This window comes from Cupressus sempervirens, chromosome 11, assembly GCF_028749045.1.
Source record: "Cupressus sempervirens isolate cs-2001-9-10 chromosome 11, ASM2874904v1, whole genome shotgun sequence".
In the NCBI taxonomy this organism is placed as follows: Eukaryota; Viridiplantae; Streptophyta; class Pinopsida; order Cupressales; family Cupressaceae; genus Cupressus; species Cupressus sempervirens.
The window spans coordinates 604742159-604766977 of record NC_143128.1 but is presented as its reverse complement, the minus strand read 5'-3'; positions in this window follow the sequence as shown (position 1 = coordinate 604766977).

Sequence of the window (24819 nt, the reverse complement as noted above, 5' to 3'; positions counted from 1 at the left end):
GGTTTGACATCAATGACAAAAAAATGACTGAAAACATTCTGTTAAGAAACAATCTCCCTTTTTGATCTTCAATAATGATCTTTTCAATCAGATTTCCAACAATCTCCTTCTTTGGCATTGATGGCAAACCAAATTGATCAACCATCAGACTAAACTATTTAACCACATGCAAACTAGGTTAGAACAGTAAGTCAAATGCCAAAAAGTGATTGTATTACCATCACCATTAGTTTACACATCTCCCTCTACTATCTTGATTGCTTCATTTATACTTCTCCCTCTTAGCTGTTGTATCCTTGTTCTTTGTTTCTCTCCCTCTGTATTGCTCATCTTTTGTTGTTCTGATCAACTTCTTCATCTTCTCCTATCAAATTTTAATTATTTCTATCTACTTCTCCCTCTTTCTTCATTTGATCAGTTTCTACATTTTCTTGACATTTCTCCCTCATACTTTTGATCAAATATTGTTGATCAGTTTCTCACTACTTCTCCCTCTTTGACAAAAATTCCAAAGATGTATTAGCATCTTACCATGTAAGTGTAGATTTTGCAAGTTCATTCAATTTCTCCCTCTGTCACCTTGCTTGTGACTAATTTTAAATTTCAATGCTTCAATTACTTTAGACATGAATCTTAAAGTAAACATCCTCTGCATCAATGTGTAAAATCTTCAACAATCAGCTCATTTGATGCAAGGCAATCTTGCTTTTTCTTAAGTAGCCTTGGCTCCCTAACTTACCTCTAATATACTCAAAAGCATCTTTAGGTAGTGATTTTGTGAAGATTTCAACAATCTGTTCCTTTGAGCTAACATATTCCATCTTCACTTGTTTGTCTTCCACCAACTCTCTTACATAGTGATACTTGATTGCAATGCGCTTGGTCTTAGCATGCATTACAAGGTTCTTTAATATGTTGATAGCACTTGTATTATCACAATAAAGTATCAAAAGCTCATTTACCTCTTCTTTCATACCTTGCAACCAATGTTTGATCCATACAATATTGGTGCAATTTATAGCAGCTACAACATATTTAGCTTCTGCAATGGACTGTGAGGTACAACTCTGCTTTTTGTTGGTCCATGTAATCAACCCTTTTCCCAAGAAAAGTGCTCCTCCACTGGTATTTTTCTATCATAAATGTTAACTCCCTAGTCTACATTAGTGTAGGCTCTTAGCTCAAACTTTTCGCTCCTCTTGTAGTACATACCATAGTCATTAGTTCCTTTTAGGTACCTCAGTATTCTCTTCACTTCCATCAGGTGATTTTCTCTTGGATTTTTAAAAAATCTTGCCACTATTCCAATAGCTAATGCAATGTCTGGTCTACTATGTACAACATATTATAGCTTTCCAATCATTGATGTATACAATTTCTAATTTACTTCAGCTAATTCATCATTCTTGGATAGCTTATGTCCTATTGCCATTGGTGTGCTAATTGGTTTAGACTCTTCTAATCCAAATGTCTTAAGTATCTCCTTGATGTATTTGGATTGGGTCACAAATATGCCATGCTTCAATTGATGTACTTTCAAACCAACAAAGTATTTGATTTCTCCAAAAATTGACATCTCAAATTCATGCTTCATTTGATTAGAAAAATCTGTGCATAGAACATCTTTTCCTCCAAATATTATATTATCAACATAGATTTTAGATATCAAAATGTCTTTAACTTTTTCAGATTTGATGTACAAGTTGTTGTTGTCATTTGTTCTCTCAAATCCTATCTTTACAAGATATTTGTGCAATCTCTCATATCATGCTCTTGGTGCTTGCTTCAACCCATAAAGTGCTTTGTGCAGTTTGCAGACCATATCCTTGTTCTTATCATCAACAAATCCCTCTAGTTGTTCTATGTAGACTTCCTCTTCCAGTATACCATTTAGAAAAGTAGACTTAACATCTAATTGGTAGACTTTGAAACCTTTGCATGCAACATATGCAAGCAGTATTCTTACTCCTTCCATTCTTGCAACAGGGGCAAATGTTTCCCCATAATCCAGTCATTCTTCTCATGCATAGCCTTTGCAAACTAATCTAGCTTTGTTTCTTGTTATCTCACCATTCTCATCAAGTTTGTTTCTAAACACCCATTTGGTACCAATTACATTCTTATCAACTGGTTTAGGAACTAGGGTCCAGGTTTTGTTCTTCTCAATTTGATCTATCTCTTCTTCCATAGCTTTATACCAGTCATCATCTTGTAGTGCATCCTTCACTATTTTGGGTTCAACTTTGCTCAGAAGACATGATTCATTCCTAAGTCTATTCCTTGTCATTGGTCTGGCATACTTGTCACCAATGATTTGACCAACAGGGTTATGTCTTTTTACATATTTGGCTAATCTTGGTTCTATCCTCCTTTCCATGTTTGATCCTTCAGCTTCAAAGTCATTTTGTCCTTCTTCATCTAGTATTTCATCATTTCATTCATATATACTATTTTTAGAACCTGAATGTGCATTTTCTACATTCTGCAGCTCTACTTCTGAATGCAACTCGGTATTCACTAGTTGTGACTTGGTTGATACTGAAATATGGTGCTAATTTCCAACTTAATTTGCAACATTATCTTCAACAGTCGTTCTTTCATAAAAGTATACAAAGGATCTATAATCCTTTGATTGCTTAGTTCCATTAAATTGAACTTTTGTATGCTCATCAAAATTTACATATGCACTCTCCACAATTTTGTTAGTGTTAGTATTCAAACACTTATATGCCTTACTTCTATTGGAGTATCCAAGAAATATGCCTTTATCACTTTTTTCATCAAATTTTCCATTTCTAGTGTCTTTAAGAATATAGCATTTACAACCAAAGACTTTGAAATTTTTTACATTAGGTGAGTGACCATACCATAATTCAAAGGGTGTTTCATTTGTAGCTTTCTTGACTTGGACTCTATTCAGGGTGTAATCAGCAGTGCTTATAGCTTCTCTCTAGTACTTTAGAGAAACATTTTTCTCCATCATTAATGTTCTAGCACAGTCAATCACTGACCTATTCCTTCTTTCAACAATACCATTTTGTGGTGGAGTTCTTGATGCTGATGTTTTCCTTTTGATGCCTTTATCATTGCAAAATGTCTCAAATTCTTTTGATTTAGACTCACCTCCTCTGTCTAACCTTAGGCATTTTAGATTCTTTCCTATTTCCTTCTCAACTCTAGCCAAATACCACTTGAACATTTGAAATGCATCAGATTTTTGCTTCAAAAACATAACAGCCATCATCCTTGAATAGTCATCTACAAATAACATTATGTATCTGTCTCCTAGGTAGCTTTGCACTTCTATTAGACCACATAAGTCTGTATGGACTAACTCTAGTACTTCTTTGGAAGTGTATGTTTTTCTTTTGAAACTAGACTTAGTCATCTTCCTTAGTTGACATTGTTTACACATTGTGTTTTCAGGTTTCTTCAATTTTGGCAACCCTCTGACCTTCTTCTTTTTGCTGATGCTAATCAAGTTATCAAAATTAACATGACACAACCTTTTATACCAGAACCACACATCGTCAAGTCTAACAACAAGATAGGTTGCATCTTCCATATCTAGGTAAAATGGGTTACTCCTACTTTTTTCACCTTTTCCTATCATATTTCCATTAGTGTCATAGATCTTGGCAGCTTTGTTTCCAAATTCAATTTTGCAACCTACATTGCCTAACTATGATACACTCAACAAGTTGTAGTTCAATCCTTCAACATAGTATGCATTATCAAATGGAATTTTCTCTATGAGTTTAATAGAACCTTTTCCTTTGATTTGACATGAAGCATCATTAGCAAATCTAACACTATTTACATCATATTGAGTAACGGTAATTAACTTACTTTTATCTCTTGTCATGTGATGTGAGCATCCACTTGTCATTCTTATTCACACAAGTAACCAATGTTGTTGCTTCATCTTCATCTTTATTTGATTCATCCTTCATGGCCACATAGACTACTTCATCATCATTCTCATTAGAATTGTCTTCAACAATGTAGCATCTTTTTCCTTTTTCCTTGTAGTCTTTGCTATCATCTTCTCTCTTATTTTTGTACTTGCTTCCTTTTTTGTAGTTCTTCTTCTGTGTACACCTTATTGCAATATGACCTACTCCATTGCAATTGAAACATATGATAGGGAGTTTACCTTTGAATTTACCTTTGCCTCTATGGAATCTCCTAGCTAGTAGTGCTTCTAACTATTCCACATCTTCCTTATCTGTGCTGCTATCATTAGATGCATGTTTTCCTTTTCTTCTCTTCTTGCTTGATGTCTCCTCCTCAGTATCTTTTATTGTTATCTTGGCTTTGAAAGCAGATTCAAGGTTCATAGGTCGGTAGTTATCAAAGTTGGACAATTCAAATGTAGTAAGTCTTCCCACTATTCCTTCAAAGGTTAGTGTGTTTCCTTGTACACACCTTAGCTCTTGGATGGCTAAAACTCTAATAGCATAGATAGGGAGCAGAGTTGTTAAGTATTTGCTGATGACAACTTCTTCTTCCAATTGACCACCTAGACTTCTTATTGCACTTACAACTTCTTTTATTCTAGTAGCATATTGAGCAACATTTTCTCCTTCCTCCATTTTTATATCATCAAACTTTCCTCTTAGGCTTTCTCTCTTTGCTCTCTAGACATTCTAATCTCCTCTATAGATATCTAATAAGGCTTTCCACATCTTGAATGCAGTGTCACAATTTTTGATGTCATCATATTCTACATAGCTGAGTGTAGAGGCAATCTCTAGCATTGCTTGATTGTGCTCCTTCCTTTTGCTCAAATCATCTACAGTAAGAGATCTAGCTAGATTTACATGTTTTGTTCCAATTGAGGTTTGTGCATAGTCACCTATTGATCCAAGGTGCAATTTCATCAGACTCTGCCATGCAGCAAAGTTGTCTTTGTTGAGCTTGGGAACTTCTCTCTTGGACATCTTTATCTTCCTATTTCTAGTACCTTGAAACTAAATCAGCAAATGCCTCTAATACCAATTGTTAGAAATTCTTTAGAATAATTGAGAGGGGGTTGAATCAGTTATTCAAGATCCAACATGTCCAATTTAAACTTTTTCACGTAGTGTAGTAAGCCCATTCAACCATTCATTCATCCAAGCATTAACTTTTCTAATCGGCAAGTTACTGTAAATCATTAAGCAATCATAACACATAAAAGATCAACACATAACACAGTGATTTATGTGGAAATCCAATTTAGGAAAAACTACCAGTAACATGCTACTCAATTCTCACTCTTCTGAAGTGATGCCCTATGAAAGGCCTGCCCTATTAAAAGCTTACAACACACTTTTAAATGTGATCTTGTTAGAGAATTTAACCACCCTGTTAGAAGTGGGCCTGATTAGAGGACTTTAGAACATTCACTTGGAATGGCACATTGTTAAAGGATTTACAAATGGCTTTTAGGCCAACCTAAGTCCATAGGATTTTTTTCTCTATCCTAACTGATACAATTGCTAGAGAGTAACAATTAGGGATTTTGACTTGATTATAGCATACAACTTAACTTGTAGATCTTAGATCACTTCTTAGCTCTTCACATTGCCTGGCCTTCAATCTCTGCAACTCTGACAACTTGCCCTCCTTTCAAACTTAGTCTCCTTGAGTCTTCATGCTCAATGTACCAATGCAATCATCTCTACTTGACCACTTATAGAAGCAGAGCCTCTGTTCTCTTCTTTCTCCTAGATGCCTTCTCCTTGATAGCCTACTAACCACTTTGCCATTTGGCTCTTTAGCATTAGCAACATTTGATTCTTGGTCTATGACTCCTTAAATAGAAGTCTTGGAGTTCCTTTCGCACTCACTTATTCCATTCAATTTGTATGGATTAGGTAGGATTCATTATATCTAACCCATATTTTGTTTCCTCTAGAAACTTCTTGAATAATCCTTTTGAATTCGCCCAAAAATGGTTTACATAGAATTCTATGCCACTAGCTCATCATCCTTATCCTCCAACTAGTTCATGAAATTCAAGACAACAAATTTTTTGGCTCAAATTTGGCAAATCTTCGTCCTTTAAAATAATGTAGTAGCTCGGCACTATTAAAATATTGGTGCTCGCTACATACTGTGTTACTTGGCATAAACTACATTTTTCCTGTTGCTCGGCACCAACTAAGATGCTTGGCACCTAAACTTCACTCGGCACATGAAGATCACTCAGCCCACACTAGAATTTCCTGTTGCTCGACTCCAACTAAGAATTTTCTTAGCTTTAACTAGCTTGCTCGGCACCCACTAATGAACTTAGTTTTAGCTTTGCAGTCAACCTTCTTACAACTTCTTCCTCCAATGTTTCTAAGTGTGACCAACCTCTATATCTTTGAGTATGTTATCAATTCATCATTTAACCATTGTCTTAACTGATCCTTGCACTTCATTACAACATCATAACTCAACCTTTCCCTTAGGTGCTCTTGTTACATCTTGTTGATCAAATCCTCTTCATCAATCAACTACGTGATAGTACTTGGATCTTATAAGCAAATGTCTTTCCTACAAGTAGTAGGTTTGACATCAATGACAAAACAATGATTGAAAACCTTCTATTAAGCAACAATCTCCCTTTTTGATCTTCAACAATGATCTTTTCAATCAAATTTCCAACAATAACAACAATATTTGCAACAAATACTTAGGCACATGATTCCAAAATACATTCCACACTATCATTAAAATAATAAGTATTCAACCATTGCATAACAAAAAGACATATTTATATTAGCATATAATACTAATTATAAAAGTCCACATATTGTCCACAATCAATACTTAGAGTTTTTTTAATAGAATAAAAGGTCTTAAAAAGGTTCTTGAAAGTATATGAAAAGTATCATATCTATAAGCCTAACGATGCCAAAATTGGGGTTCATCAGGGTAAGCAAGAACCACATGATCTCTAACCCCATAGACACTAGGTATGTGCAGGATCATAAGGGACCAAACTATGGCCTTAAGTGGCAATGAAAAATAAAAAAATCAAGGTTATGTCAACTTGATGAGAAATTTTAAACTAGTTATGAACTTTATATCAAAAAATTGTAAGAATAGAATCTATAGGAAAATGAATGTTGTTTCTAAACTACTAGCTCTAATCTAAAAAAGGAAATAATTTGATTGGTCAAAAGTTTGGATTAATGTAGTGGTATGAGAATGTTAAGATAAAAGTAATAAGTAGGTGTATTTCTAACCACCTTAACTCTTCATAAAATTTACAATATTGATTTTTTTTTCCTTGTAGTAGGCAAAGCATAAAATGTGACACATCTTTCAAATTTCAAAAATGTTATATCATTTGAATGTTATAGTTATTTTTCACTCAATATGTCAATCAACACTTTATAGGTAAATCCATTAGAAAATAAGTAATAAGTACTTATTAAACTCATAATTTGATGAATAGTATATTGATGGAAAGATGAGAACGTCCTTAAGAAATCATTTTCATTTCATCAAGTTTAATAGGAAAAAAAGTCATCATGTAGATGCTCGAAGTTTGGAACTTAGATAAAGAGGCTAAAACACATTTTTGGTTTGACCAAGGAGGCTTGGTAAATATCAAGCCTAAGCTATATGGTACCCAATTACCCAGTTTGATTTCAAAATTTCCCACTTCTCCTTATTTCCTACTTTTCTCATTTGCAACAACATATTATCACATTGAAGAGATTATTTTATACTTATATAATTCAATATTATAAAATACATATAGATAATATTATATAGTATTATAATATATAATATTATATAATGCTAAATTGTGTAATAATATAAAATATTATTTATGTAAAATTATATAATATTCTAATTAATATAAATGATCTAGTATCACATAATATATATTATTAAATATTGCGCTATTTAATAATATAATATAAGTAATATACAAATTCTTTATTGTAATATAATATTATATAATTTATTAAATATAACATTTAATATTGTAACACATAACCTGATTAAATAGATCAAAAGGGACACATTCACATTATCTATGCCATGAGGGTCCTAGGACCCCTAAGCACACATAATGTAATTAATCAAAATGGAGTAGAGAGTCATAGTTGGGTACCCTATGACCTATTTAATCACATTATCTATGTTTTTAGAGGTCCTAGGACCCCTAAGCACATATAATTCAATTGAATCGATCAAATGGGGTCATAGACTATGTTGACCCTATTGGTTTCATTGGCATTATGAAGGTTTGGTTATGTTGTAAATGCTTTACATAGAAAAGTGTTGTCATTGATTAACAATTGGTCAAGTAGAGTATACCATCTTGTGAGCTAGTAGAAATATACATCAATGTGCATTGGAGATGAAGACAAGATGAAGAGTGATACAATCAGCATGAAGAGTCATCATTGTGACATGGAAGATGTAGATACAACAAATATTAATATGGGATGAACATTTTGACATAATGATGGAAAGCAAAATGGACAAAGGAGATTCAACTACAGATAGTATAGTGTAGATTGGTAGAGCTACCAGTCTAGACCCTATGACATAGGTCTTACAAGTCATCCGTTAGCTACAAAGTAGTGGAGTTCAAATTTTGAATTCACTAGTTTGAGAAGGATAATTTTTTAGGTATTTAACACCCATAAATAAAATGACTTTACACAATTGAAACAAGATGTTGTCAAGGATGAGTGAGCTATGGTGTGCATGAAAGTTAGCATATGCATTTAGATGCAGGAGTAAGTGAAAAAAAGAAACCAGAAGTGTAAGATGACATGTTGAACCAATTTGAAGATAGAAGAAAATGAAGAACAAGAGTTGTTGAACACAAGATTGAGATGAAATTCTACATCAAACCAAAAGAAGAGTTGTGCATTGTAGACAAGGGAAAGTAGATAAAGCATAGAAGAGTGATATATAGTATATCACAAAGTTCTCCCAAGTGGCAAGTGGAAGATCATGTTATCTTCTAAATATATTCATTAGAGATTTATCAAAAAAGATGTGCTACAAATATTAGATCACATTTGATTGCTCTCTAACCATTGTAATCATTTTTTAAGCTCTTAATTGAGCATGATTTAGTAGAAAACATCTTATAAATCCATTAAATAAGTGCCTCTCAAAAGGAGTGATAAAATACTTTAACAAGATGACCTTAATAGGATGATCCTAATTCTAATAGGTTGTAGACATTCTTAACCAGATGTTTTCCCAGAAGGAACATGCTATATCTCTTAACTAGGCAACCTTTTATCTATAGTAAAAGGCTACTGGGTATATTATACCCACTGTGGTTTTCATCCTCTTGTCGAGGGTTTCTACATACAAATATGTGTGTCTATTGATGAATTTTGTGTGCTTGATTTCATATTCTTTTACTTTATTACATTTATAGTTGCATTGGTATTTAAGTGGTGGTTGTTTAGTGTGTTTGAAATGGTAAAGAGAATAACCAATTTTGGAGTCGGTACTCATACACCCCCTGCTCCCTCTTAGTATTGTTTAGGACCAAAAACTAGTATCAGAGTCTAGACGCTGATAGCTACAAGCCTAATAGCTTGAGGGAAGATCAATGAGTAGCCATGAAGTATAAAAAGGAGTATGAGGAAGATCTTGACACTGTTGATGATCAAAAGGATAAGCTAAGAGAATCACTAATCAAAAGAAAGACACTCATGAAGAAACTTAGTGAAATCAATGAGAGTATTGAGAAAATGAAGAAGGGTGTTCCCCTTAATACCAATAACACATTACAAAAACAAAGAAACAATAGTAATTGCGAAAAAAAAAATGGGCTTCTTATTATTGCCACAAATGTGGAATTACATAATTTAGATTTATAATATACTAACCCACATGGGCACCTTCATTATTGCTAGAGAAAAAGGTTAATTTAATTTAATTTATTAAATTACCTTTTCTCCCTTTTTAAGATTTCACTTTATGCACTTATGCATTCACATTTAATAATTGATTAGTAATTATTAAATGGCTTTTCCTTTTTAGGTTACCCTTTTTTTGGGTTTCAATCTCCTTCTATAAGGATTGATCTTTTGTAATTATCTCTTATCTTTTTCATTTCTAAGAATATAATTTACATATTTTTCAAAGAAAAACCATTGCCTCTTCTTGTCTTTTTCTTCTTTGTGACAGGTTTTTACATGCAGGTATTCTTTAGGCTTTGTGGATTCGTATTGCTCAAATCTTTCATGGTATCAGAGCCAGATCTGTTGTAGCATGTTCAGTATTTGGAGAAAAAGGAGAACAAGGGTTTGATAAAATAGATCTGACATTTTTTGAGCATTTTCTTTGAATTTTGGAGGTGTGATGACGAAAATTCAAAAAAAAAATTATAGAGATGATTTTCAAACAACAATATCTCACTCATACAAACACCTTTTTCTGAGATTTTTTTTGTTTTGGGGTAGAATTTTGTGATCTACACATTACTGTAGGTTGTTTGTAATCTATTTTCCTAGATTTTTGTGAAAATTGTAAAGCTTGATTTTTGCAACTTCAAAGGCTTTGTTTGGGCTCATATGGACACATATTCAGGTGCTATTTTTTTTAAGTGCACAATTTTTTTGTCTATTTTCTAGATCTAGTATCAATTTGGAGTACTATTGAGTGGACATAGTACGTTAGCATTTAGTCATTTTTTTGTCTACAAAAAATAATCCAACACCTTTTAAAACAATGGCCAAGACCTCTTCTTGTCTAAAACTTCTGACCCCTCATAACTATCACACATGGAAGACCTTGATGACATGGTTTCTCCAATCAAAAGGGTTGTGGTCTTATTTAGATGTTGTGTAGCCAATTTTATAGAGGTCTTTTGAGGTCATGTAGCACAGGAACACAATGGATGAGGCAACAGGGTTGATTTCTTTACAAGTATCTAATAGTCTAGAGTTTCATCTTGATGGGTGCAATACCCCTCTAGCTATGTGGACCAAGCTTGAAGGCTTTTTGTGTGTAGTGAATGAGTTTAGGGAACTTCAAATTGAGGTAGAGCTTACCTCTCTTATACCAAATTCTTTTCTTCCATTGAGGAATTCTTGATGAAGTTCAATCAACATAGTTCTTTATTAGAGGGTTGTGAGAAGATCAAGATTGATACTAAGTGCATCTACCTAATTCTTTCTAAGCTTCGTAGAAACTTTCAAATTTTTTTCTTCTACCTTCTATTCTACCAAAGATGCTTTGGGTAATAGATTTACCATGCCATCCTTTGAGGTTCTTTGTGATCATTTGACTCGAGAGAAAGCTAAGCTCTCTCAATTGGATTCTCTCATAGACTTATGCATTAGTAGCTCGATCATCTTCAGGGACAAAGGAGAAGATATGTAAATCTCATTCTACAGAGTCTCAATTTGATTCTAGCACTCACAATTCATCAAGGCCAACTCCTCCTAAAGGGGGTAAACCAAAACCAGAAAGACTAAAGTGTGATTATTGTAATAAACCTAATTATGATGAGTCACATTTCTATGAGAAGAAGTTAGATGGGTATGCCAAACATGTTTCAAATTTGATAGCTCTCCTTTAGAAAAGCAACATTGATATGCCTTCTACTTCTCATAGATCTTCTTCATCATCATTATTTTAGTCATATGGTAAAGATATAGGAAAGGGTCATGCACTATGTGCAACTAATATTCCTCCTTCTTCTAGATGGTTATTGGATTCCAATGCTTCACACAATATGGCATTTTCTCAGGATTTTTTCTCTTCTTTTGAGGCTTCTCCTACTCCACCCATTTTGATGGGTAACAACATTTTTATGATTGTATATGGGAAAGGTTCTATTAACATTGATGATGGTACATTTCATGATGTACTTTGTGTTCCATATTTGTCTTCTAACCTTCTCTGTTTATTAGATTACACACAGTGGGATAGGGAGGGCAGTTGATTTTACACAAGATTTGGTACACATTAGAGATAGTGAGATAAGTAATATTATTTCTACAAGGATTATTGATCATTCTTCCCACCTATATTCCTTCTCAAATTTTGGTACACCATCTCCACTATCAGAGACTTGCTCCTTTTTTTCACGAGAGTATACTGAGGTGAAGTCAGGTCGCTTGAACTTATGTGTTTTTCTTGAGACCAGTTTTGTGACTTCTACACCTCCACCTCCTATTCAAATTCTATCTCTTGTACATGATTACTCTTTAGCATTTCCTACTATTGCAGCTCTAGTCATCGATCCACCTACTATATTTGTTGAGGATATATCAGAGGACATACATCTCCTCTCATATGACAGATTCAACAAACCTGTTATCCCACCTCCATTAGAGATTCTATTTTAGGATTCTCATGCTTTCTCCTTTGAGCATCTGCTAGGACTTCCAACTGTACCTTGCATACATGGGTTTTATCATCCTTGTCCATTTCCTATGTTTCCTTTAGATTGGAGCCACATAGGTGTATTCATCGACACAAGAGTTTTCTCATTCTAGGGTGGCTATGGAGTCTTAAGCTTCTATTATGGAGGCTTTCATTGTACTTATGGTCTTGAGAGATTCTCTTGAGATGTTTCATTTGTATATCCTTTTCTATCTCTTTTCAAAGAAGGGTTTTTCCCATTGGGTTTTCTCTATTTCTCTATTTCATAGAGATTTGATTATGATTGGGTACCTCATCATTCCTTGATGTCTGGACCCAAGTTTTCTTTTTGCATTGCATTTTAGTTTCCTTACTCTTTCTGCATTGTTTATAGTTGCATTATTGCTCATCTTAAGGGTGCGTGTTAGAGAAAAAGGTTAATTTAATTTAATTTATTAAATTAGCTTTTCTCCTTTCTTATGATTTCATTTTATGTACTTATGCATTCACATTTAATAATTAATTAGTAATTATTAATTGGCTTTTCCTTATTAGGATACCCTTTTTTGGTGTTTTGATCTCCTTCTATAAGGATTGCTCTTTTTTAATTATCTCTTATCTTTTTCATTTCTCAAAATACAATTTGCATATTTTTCAGAGAAAACCCTTGCCTCTTCTTATCTTTTTCTTCTTTGTGATAGGTTTTTACATGCAGGTATTCTTCAAGCTTTGTGGATTTGTATTTCCCAAATCCTTCAATTATAGTAAACTACAAGACAAAGTTGTGAACTATCACCTAGAGTTGTCCTAGACAATATTTAGGCCTTTCTTAAATAGGAAATTTTATATCATCTGGGAAGGTTATAGACACTCAAACTTAATACCTGGGGCTGATAGACCCTAACAATACATATAGAGTGAGCCAAATACACCTATGACATTTATTTTAGAAACTTCAGTAGCCCAACTTTGGAAAGGCACAACTCTAGAACTATTGCTTTAATTGGCTATTATACCCACTTTTCAGAAACCTCAGCTCCTGATCAATGAGATTGGATTGGTGCAAGTGTCCATTTGGTGAGTTTTGGAACCTCATCCAAGGCCTATATGACCTTCAAAACTAAGTTCAAAAACTTTTCTCCAAAACTCTCCACTAAAAATCTGCAGTAACTTCTCTGATACTGAAGCTGGAGCAATGAGATTTTTGTGGTAGGCTTATAATTTTGAAATGAATCTTCATGTAGAAAATCATAAAATTCCAAGCTTGTATGAAAAAATTACTAAAAATAGTAAGATCCTAGAAATAGGAACCCTTGTATACTAGTCCTGATTAAAATAGAAAAGGCAAAAAATAAACATATTTTTGGGTGATGCAAGATTTCCCTCATGCCTAGGATGCTCCTACATTAGAAAATAGTAAAGTAGGGTGACATAAATGGTTCAAAGGAAATAGTCTCTAACCTTATGACACACAAAAAGAGGCTAAGGAAGTTTGTCAGAGATTTTTAAAAAGAACAAGATGAAGCATTAAAAAAAAAAAAAAGCAAATAAAAAGAAAGGAAACACTATATAGGCACTAGAGAAAGTTGAAAGTGCACTAAGGGGAGCACTAGAAGCCAAGAGAATGGCTAAAGAGACTTTTAGAGAAAAGGATGAGCATAGCCAAAAGATGACTAAGGAACTTAGGATCACCAAAAACTAAAATGATAAGCTGAAAAGGTTAAACGACATCAATAAAGAAATTGACTAGCAACTCAATGCTTAGAGGAAGAGCAAGAGCATAACTAGTTTTGGCTATGAGCTTGACACCAAAACTAAATGGGGTGAGATATCTAGAAGCAAGAACCATACTCAACAAAGACAAGGGAAAAATCATCTATAGTTAAGAAACCTAAGAAACCAACGTCTCATTGTTGTTGTAAAGTAGGACACATGTCAACTATTTGTTTGCATTGAAAGGTTGCACCCATAACACAAAATATCTTCTATGGGTTCTACAATGCATGCCACTAGTATGGTCACTCTTATCAAGAGTGAAATTCTCATTCACATGAGAAAATATTTGATGGGTACTAGTACTTCTATAAAAAAATATGCACATAAGGCCAAGATCTATAGATCAAGAGAATGGATAAACTAGCAATCTCAGAGAACCTCCAATTCCAACTATAAAGACTGTTAGAAACTACAATTGGAACACTTTTAATATTGTAATTGATATCATACCTACTAATGAGATATTTACTAACATTGTAGAGTGCCATATTAGTTGATTAATTAAGAGGATTTTAAAAGAGAGATAACTAGATAAACTAGTGAAGTTATTAAGTGAACAGGAGCAAAAATGTTGGAATTACAATAGGCACTTGATTAGTTAGTTTTTGACAAGATAATGTGGTGTTTAATCATTACATGAAGTAAATAAAATAGTTTGGTTTATTTATAGAAGAGTTGCAAAAAACTTAAGTATAGCCTAGTAAGTTATGGTCGGTGAATGATGGCTAATGAAGTAAAAGATTAAGGAACTTAAGAGTTGGTTGAGTAAACAATATTAGTCAGGTGCTAGTTATGGCCGAGAAAGAAGAAGAATAAAATGTAGTAGTGATCAAGCATAGTGAAGACTTAGTGAGCTACTGAAAGTCGAGCGAGATAGAATAGTATAGACCAAGCTACATAGTGATGACCAAGCAAAAGAACATAGTGACAACTGAGTGTCAACAAATTAATAGTTTGTGAAAGAATCAAGTTTGAGGCTGACATAGTTGAATTTTTCAATTAGTCAAAATGTGTAGATGATAAGGATTGATGAGCTGGCATATTAAATGCATGAATTGATCTTTTTATGTGATCAAAGGCAAGGATTTAAGGAGAAGTTTCTAGAAGTATCAAGAAAAGAGTAGAAGGACAAAATGATGGATAGATTCATTGAATCTAACCAAGCCCTAAGATATACAATGATGTTTAAGTGGAAAAATATCATAGCTACCTATTTAAGGAGGCATAAGAGATGTTTTCTAAGGTTGGTTCATTGTTGATTGGTGATTTTGTGGAGAATCTATGAAGAACGAGGTAGTAGAAGAAAAGTGAGAAGATTAGTGAACGGTGATTACTTGAAGGGTTTCCAAGTAGATTAGAGAAGGAGATGTTAATAAGGTCATGTCAATGAACAAGTTAATGAGTTGAATGAAGATCTAAATTTTCAAAGTGAGTCGTATCTAAATAGATCAAACCTAATTATTACTTTCTAATCATTGTAGCAGTCAAAAACCTTTAATCAAGGTTGATGTAATAGTTATTTTATAAATCCTTTAATCAAGGTGACATTATAATGGAATGATCCAAAGTCCTCTAACCAAGCCACTCCTAATAGGGTGATTGAATCCTTTACCAAGGTCACATCTAACAATGTATTTTATGACCTTTAATAGGGTTATCTCTTAACCAAGCTCACTTTAGAAAAGTGAAAAGTGGTAGCATATTACTTGGTGGTTTACCCAAATTGAGTTTCTATGTTAAATATTGGTGTCATATATGTGTGATTCATGCTATTTATTATTGTTTATTTTATGTTAGTCAACATATACTAAACAAAGGGTTAAGTGATGAATGAATGTAATAAGTTGTTGATGAGTTACTATATGGACCGAATGGTTTTATGAGTTTGAATAACTTTTTTAAAATTAGTAAAAGTTGAATTGGTACATCTAGACCTAAGGATAATTGATTCCCCCCCCCCCCCCCCCAATTTATTCTATTATTCTAGTAATTGGTATCGATGCTTTGGTGCTTTTAAGGAAAGTTTGAAGGACTTAAGCTAAATATAAAGATGTACAAGAGAGAGGTACCTAGGTTAAACAAGGAGAACTTCCCAACATGGAAATGATTGATGAAATTACACCTATCTAGAGTTGGAGATTAGGTATTGTATTACCTAGAAAATGAATACATTAAATTTCCTACACCCATGATAGTTGAAAAAATGAAGGAGAAGTAGGAGCATAGTCAAATGTTGATAGATCTGGAATCTTCCCTGAATTATGTTGAATTTGATGATGTGAAGGAGTGCAATTCTACGAAGAAAATGTGGGACAAGTTGGACAAATCTAAAGAGGAGAAAAAAATGTGTTGGGAGCTAAAGCTAAATGTTTGAGAGGCAAATTTTATGACATGAGAATGAAAGAAGGAGAAACTTTTGCATAGTATTATGGCCGAATCGAGGAGGTTGTGAATACTATTAGAGGTTCTAGAGGAATCATATATGATGAGACTATGATAAGTAAGCTATTAAGGACTTTAATTCCTATCTATATAATTAGAGTATCTGTAATTCAAGAATTGTGATGTACAACAAGTAATGATATGGCCTTGGAGATTCTAATAGGTAGACTCGTTGCATTTGAATTGTCAAATTTTGATAACTATACAACATCTAGTGTTAAGTGTTCTTTCAAGTCTTAACTTACCCTTGATGGATATAAGAGAAAGAAGAAGAGAAAGCATTTGGATAGTGATAGTGAATTAGATAATGATCTTGAGGAATGATTGGCGAGGATGCTACCAAAGAGGAAATGACAAATACAAAGGTAAAATCCCTATTATATGAGGAATTATTGCTAAAGAAGATGGTTCTAATAGTGATTATGATGAAAATGATAAAGAATTTTTTTATGTTGTCATGAAAGATGAAGATGTGAAAACTACATTGATTTCACATGTGAATAACAATGATAGATGGATAATTGATAGTGGTTGTTCACATCATATGACTGGTGATACCAGTAAGATTGAAAAGCTAAAACATTATAATGGAACTAGTGTTAAGTTTGGAAATGATGCACTATGTTATGTGAAAGGTAAAAGATCAATTATATTAAATGATAAGATCATACGTGATAATGCATATTGGGTTGATGGTTTAAAATATAACTTTTTGAGTGTGGCACAATTGAAAAATTTAGGCTACTGAGTTGAATTTCAAAATAGGAAGACACATATTTATGATGCTACTAGTGAATTGATTGGAAGTGGTGATCAAAAAAGAGGTAACTAGTTCTATCTAGACCTATATGAAGATATTTGTTTATTTTCACAATTTGAAGATGTTTGGTTATGGAATAAGAGGCTATGTCATGTTAACTTTGTTAATTTGGTAACCATTAGTAAGATGAAAAGAGTAAGAGGATTACCAAGATTGAGAAAACTTGATAAGGTGATGTACAAACAATGTCAAATGGGAAAAATGAAAAAGTATAGTGTCAAGAGCAAGACTTATTCTTTAGATGATATTTTGGAGTTGGTTCATACTGATTTATGTGGTCCTATTGGAGTGCAAAGCTATTATGGTAAAAAATATGTCATTTTATTTGTTGATGATTTATCTAGAATGACGACTGTGATGTTTCTTAAAGAAAAATATGATGCATTTCAAATTTTTAAGTTGTATTTGGCTAGAGTTGAAAAAGAAATAGGAAAGTGTTTAAATTTCTTGAGATTAGATAGAGGAGGTATATTCTTATCAGAGCAATTCAACATATTCTTCATTGAGAAAGGAATCAAGAGATAAATGAGTGTAGCAAGGACTCCACCATAGAATGGGATAGTTGAAAGAAGGAATAGATTAATCATGGATTGTGCAAGGATACTAATGATGGAGAAGAATGTTTCACAAAAGTATTGGACAGAAGTTGTAAGTACTGTATTCTATACTCTAAACTGAGTTTAAGTTAAGAAAGGTACAAATAAAACACCTTTTAAAATTTGGTATGACTATGCACCTAATGTCAATTATTTCAAAGTTTTTGGAAGAAAATGTTATGTATTGAAATATGAAAAGAAAGAAAAACTTGATGCAAAGAGTGATGAAGGTATATTCCTAGGATATTCTACTAAAAGTAAGGCATACAAGTGTTTGAATTCTAATGCTGACAAAATTATGGAAAGTGTAAATGTTAGAGTTGATGAATTTGAAAAATAGAATGAAGAGGAGTGTAAGAAAGAACTTGAAGATTACATAAATTTTGTCTACATCTATGAAGGAGAACCAATTACATTACCTAAACCAAATAAAGAGGTTTTCAAGCATCAACAACCAGGCAATACTAAGGTTCAACATAAATCTTTGGTGATGATTAGCAAGTTGTCAAGCATCAAGTTGTAGGAGTTGAGTCATAGATAGAATAAGTTGAACATCAAAGAGAGGAAAATGAACACTAGACTGACCATGTCAAATTGCAACTACTTATACCTGAAGGAGATGAACAAGAAAAACCAAGTGAATTTCATGTAGAAGAAAGAAGGCTTGAACCTATTTTAGCCAAGTATATGAGGAGGAACCATACACCTGACCAAATAATTGGAAGAAAGGATTCAGGAGTCATGGCAAGAAGTAAGTTGAAGAATGAGACATGTTTTTTATGTGAGGTTGAACCTATATCAGTTAAATATGAATTAGAGAATGAAGATTGGATGTAGGAAATGAATGATAAAATTGATCAAATCAAGAAGAACAAGACATGGACATTGGTACCAAGGCCAAAGGAAAAGAATGTGATTGGAACCAAGTGGGTATTTGAAAACAAGATGAATAAGAAAGGGATAGTCACAAGGAACAAAGCAAGACTATTTTGTAAGGGATATACACAAAAAGCAGGAGTTGACTATGAAGAGACATTTTCCCCAGTTGGAACTTTGCTTGCATATGTTGCTTACAAAGCTTTCAAGGTATACTAAATGGATCTCAAATCTAAATTTCTTAATGTAATCTTAGAAGAATAAATCTACAATGATCAACTTGAAGGATTTGTTGATCCTAGTAAGAAGAATATGGTATGAAAACTATACGATGCATTATATGGTTTGAAACAATCTCCTAGAGCTTGGTATGAAAGGTTACACACTTATTTGGTAAAAAATAGTTTTCCAAGAACTAATGACAATAACAATCTATACCTGAAAAGTGAATATGAGAACAAGATATTTTTTGCTGAATTTTTTGTTGATGATATCATATTTGGAGCAAATGATATGTTGTTTAAATCATTTTCTAATGAGATGAAGAAGGAATTTAAGATGTCAATGTTTGGAGAGATCAAGTTTTGTATTGGTTTACAAGTTTATTAGATGAAGAAAGATATTTACATTATTGAAGACCTTTGTAATAGAAGACTCAAGACTACTTGGAAAAACTACAGATATTGGTCACAAACTTTCAAAGAGTGATCATTCTACTGAAGTAAATCAAAAATCATACAGATCAATGATTGGATATCTGAAGACCTGACATTGCATTAATAGTTGATATTTTTACTATATTTTTTGCTAATCCTAGAGAAAATCACATGATGGATATGAAAGAATACTTGAACATAAGACTATGGGTTATGGTATGAAAAGAGTAACAAGTTTGAGTTAAAAGTTTACATAGATGTTGATTACACAGGAAACATTGATGAAAAAAAGAGTACAAATGGATATGTTTTATTTTTAGGTGTAAGACTACTTTCAAGGAAAAACAAGAAGCAAAACTATATTTCTCAATCCACAATAGAGGTTGAGTATGTTGTTGTAGCAGTTAACTATTCTAATATTATGTGGATCAAGAAATTGTTGAAAGGTGTGAAGGAAGAGATTACTAAACCTGTTGTGATATATTGTGATAATAAAATTTATATAGATATATCAAAGAATCATATGATGCACACAAATACCAAATACATTTCTATCAAGTATAATTACTTGAAAGAGTTGGTACAAGACAAGGAAATGAGACTGGAGTATGTGAACACAAAGGAGCAGATAGCTGTTATATTCACTAAGGCATTACCTAAGGATGCTTTGAGTACCTAAGGAGTAAGTTAGGGGTCATTCCCCTATTTGAAGGAAACTTAGATGTAATGCAACATTGCATCAAATGTTGCAATCAAAATATCTTACACATTGATGCAGGAGTTCACACTTTAGGAGTTTCCTAAATATTGTGAAAGTAAAACAAGGAGATGAGAGTACAAGGAGTCAAGTCAAACATAAAAGAGAAAGTAATCTTGAAATATCAGTCAAATATTGATATGGAGAGGATATTGTCTATGTGAATGGATAATGTCTTTGGCATTGTTGTCAAATAGGGAGATAAATTTTGTGAGTTACCATACAAGCTACAAATCAGAGGGAGAATATGATCAAAGTTATAAGTTTAATCATAAGAAGAGATATGATAGAGGGAGACAATATAGTTGTTAATACAATTGGTGTCAATATTGAATAATATATGATTGGTATTGTAGAGGGGGGAGTGTAAGTGAGTGCAAGATGAGAATCATAATGAAACTAAGGATATTAATAAATATTTTTATCAAATCCCAAACGAAGTTAATAATGTTACATCAAGTGAAGTCATTTGAATTTGTATGAAACCTAGAAGTCTCTCCATCAATACCAAAGAGGGATATTATTGGAAACTACAGTTGGAATAATTTTTATGTTGTCATTGATGTCAAACCTACTAGTGAGATATTTACTAATAGTGTAGAGTGTCATATCAATTGATTGATGAAAAAGATTTGAAAAAAGAGATAACTAGATGAACTAGAGAAATTGTTGAGTGAAGAGGAACAAGTATGTGAGAATTACAATGGACACTTGATCAATTAGTCTTTGAAAAGATAATGTGTTTTTTAATCATTATATGAAGTAAAGAAGATAGTTGAGTTGAAGTATAGAGGAGTTGAGAAAGTCATAAGTAAAGCCTAGTAAACTATGGTCGATTAATGAAGACTAATAAAGAAAAAGATTAAGGAACTTAAGAGTTGGTTGAGTAAACAACATTAGCTAAGTGTTAGTAATGGTCAAGTAAGAAGAAAGAGAAAATGTAGTAGTGACCAAATGTAGTGAAGATTGAGCGAGCCAGTGAAAGTCAAGCAAGATATAATAGTGGAGACCAAGATACATAGTGTGTTTATATCTCTAACTATTGGTGTCTATTAATGCCAAACACTTAGTCATATACTAGGCAGAGTTAGACAGTCATCACTATGACCAAGCTACTCTATATAGGTCAAGTCATGAGATAGACTTGTATATAAACATGTATATATCAAACTCTATAGGAGCCAAGAAATTCTTTGGTCCTTGAGTATTTTTAATGTAAACTAGGTCTAATGTTTACTAAGAAGTTCAAGCACATTGATACTGAGTTACATAGAAGGTGTCGAGCATAGTAAAGACCAAGTGTCAGCATCATCTACAGTGAATGTTGAGTATTAGAGATAATAAGTGTCGAGCAACACATTATGGACATTCAAGTCAAGAATGATATAACTTTGAGGTAAACCATTTTAGGATGACATGGACAAGAGATTTAATACTTATAGAGGTTGATATAGAGGTTAGTACACATTTTATGATGTAGATCACATATCACTATGTTTTGTGATGAACCAATTAGATGATGAGGTGAAACAAGGAAACATATAGAAAAGGTTTTATAAAATCTTTAAATAGAGAAGATCTAACCTAGTTTTAAAGTATGGTAATAGTGATGTTGATGAGAAGGAATGAACAAGATATTCATGTGATCACAAAGCAGATTAGTTGTAATAGTGCAAGCATTACAGAAGAGGCAAAGAGGTCAATTATTACAAAGTAAGAGAAGTGACCTAATCAAGTAGTGAAGGACAATAAATTGTTATCAAAGAAGAGATTAGATCAGACTGAAGAGAGGAGATCCAAAAATAGCTTATAAAAGAAAACTGAGGATTGGGTACTATATCAGTTTTAATAAATTAAGGGATACTCTCTTAACATGGTGGTCTTAAAAAATCTTTTTAAATCTCTTAACGAAGTCCTTACTTTTTTGTGAGTGTACAATCCTTTCATAGGGTGAGATAATAGTCTCAAACACCTTTAATAGGGTAGGCCCCTCACATTGGATATGGTCAAACATTGTAACCCTAATAGGTTAAATTTACTATGAAGATTTGTACGTGTCATCCCCACCCTAGTTTTATCTTCACCTTGGAGGGTTTTTGGGTAAGAAAAATCTTTGTGTCATGTAATTACCTTTCATGCATGTGATTGATAGACTAGATCTATATCGTATTATAGTTTAATTTTACAAGGTATGCATGCATTAGATATGAGATGGTAAATTTGGTGAATGCATTATAAATTGTTAAAAGAGTTATCTATCATGATTTTCCCCCCCTGCCCCAACTCAGTATCTTAGTTTCCAATTAAGACTTCCAACAATTGGTATCACAAGTGTTTTCTCTTGGAGAAGTTTAACAACTTGGAGTTTAGATCTTGGAGATGGAGGCTTATAAATTGGACAAATTAATTGAAAATAAGGTGATTGACATCCATCTCATACTACAACAACTTGAAATAGCAATGTGACAACTGAAGAAATCCCTAAAAATGAGAAAGGAGTTGGCAATTATGCAAAATGATTTTAATTATGAATAAGTTGAAATTGAAGGGTTGTTTGGAAATGGAAGTTCAAGTGAATGATACAACATCTTGAATGAAGAAGTTAAAGGACTAAAAAGGGAACATGATATTGAGTCAGTAAGGCTATGTGAAGTAATTGAGAAAAAGAAGAAAGCTAAGGAAGACAAGGTTGCCACCTAGGAAGACAAAAGGAAATGGAAAATAGACTTGAAGAAAGTATATCTAATGCACAAAACCTTACCAACACTCAACGTGATATGATGAATCAAATGATGCTTTAAAATTAGGAGTTGAATAGAAAGGATGTGGAAATAGAAAATCTAAGATTCTAGGACTTATTGAAGAATGAGCTAAAAACTGAGATAGAACTTCTTGAAAGATTCAACAAACCTAATGAAGTAATGAAATATTTTGAAGAACTAATGAGGTCATCTGTTTGCACTACCGGTTCAAGACACTAAGTACTTTAGAAGCTAAACTAATGTATAGGTCGAGTTATATGGAAGAGATCGAGCTATATAGTGATGACCTAGTTTGAAGGCACAATATCAACCTAGATAGTTAGTTTCCACCTATCAGAGTACACAACATTAATAGAGACCCTAAATTGAGTAGACAAAAGTATATATTAAAATTTGAAGACATTATTTCATACCTTGCATATAGAATTTGAGAGCATAGAGTGATTTGAGTGAAAAGAAATCCTAAGGAAATTTAAGAGAAAATATTAGACAAAATCTTGATCGAGCCAAGATCTGAGTAGTGCCAAGTTATCTAGAAAGAATAAGTTTCAAACCCTATCAATGAAATATGGAAGCTTCATCATCCATGGGAGGTAGTCAAGGAGAAGAGGTTAGTAACATCCAATTGGTAAGTAGTGATGCTTGTCCTCCACCTAAATTTTATTCTATTCCTGAGATCGTGATGAAAGGTGACTCAATAGGTGTGTTATCCTCGATACCACCCAAAGTAATCATGATACATGATGTGTGGAGTTGCTACAAGTGCAAGATTGGAGAATTTAGTGATTACAAGATTTGAGAGGTGTATGAGAAATTATGTGATGAAGGAGTTCTAAAGGAGGAATTCAAAAAATTTGAGAAGAAAGGGTTAATTTGTGCCCTAGAATTTCCATGAAATTTCAAGATTGAATGGATCAATGTTGTACTGAGCAGGATCTATTATATGAAGTTTTAGTTACATAATGGACCAGTTGAGAGAACCAAGAAAATGATTTACAAGGTTACTGGTTATCCTACACTAGATAAAAAGAATACTATGCAATGTCTGAGTCATGAAGAACTTGAAGCTAATACAGGAGTTGAGTAGAATGGACAAGGGTTGTCCATCTCAAACATTTTTGATCCATTGATTAAATTTGTAGTGAGAGGGATTGCTCACAAATTCTTTCAATCAAGCAGATTGAAAAATGTGTTGTACATGGTAGTGGATCAAGTGTGGAAGATTGTCATGAAAGATCATGAATATGACCTTGCCAAGTTATAGATTTTATAATTAGCAGAAAACCTGATATCCATCAAGAAGGTGAAGAACTCAATGTGTAAGTTTGGATTGCTTGTTATGTGTATTTTAGTTTATATTCAAAATTATTTCCCTGGCATTGGTAATATTGTTTGGGAACAAGGAAAACTAGTGATAAGGAAAATCAGTGAATACATAACTCAATTACTAGAGAATTTTGAAAATGTCATGGACACATATTTTGAAGAATTCAAATAAAGAATGAGGATGAGGATGAGAATACAAGAAGAGATAGTAATGAAACATTACAATGATGTATGTTTTTTAGTGGACACAAATAACACATTTGTGCAAGTAGTAAAGCCAAGAAAGGCATGGATAACATCATTTGACTATGAAATTGATAGTGAGATTGTAAATGCAAAAATTATTACATTATTAAGAGAAGATTGATTAAGGAACCATCCACAAGAAGAACAAAAACTATTGATGCAGTATGTATTGACGTACAAGGTTATATAGGATTATGTAGTTTTGAATATGTGAAATATGATA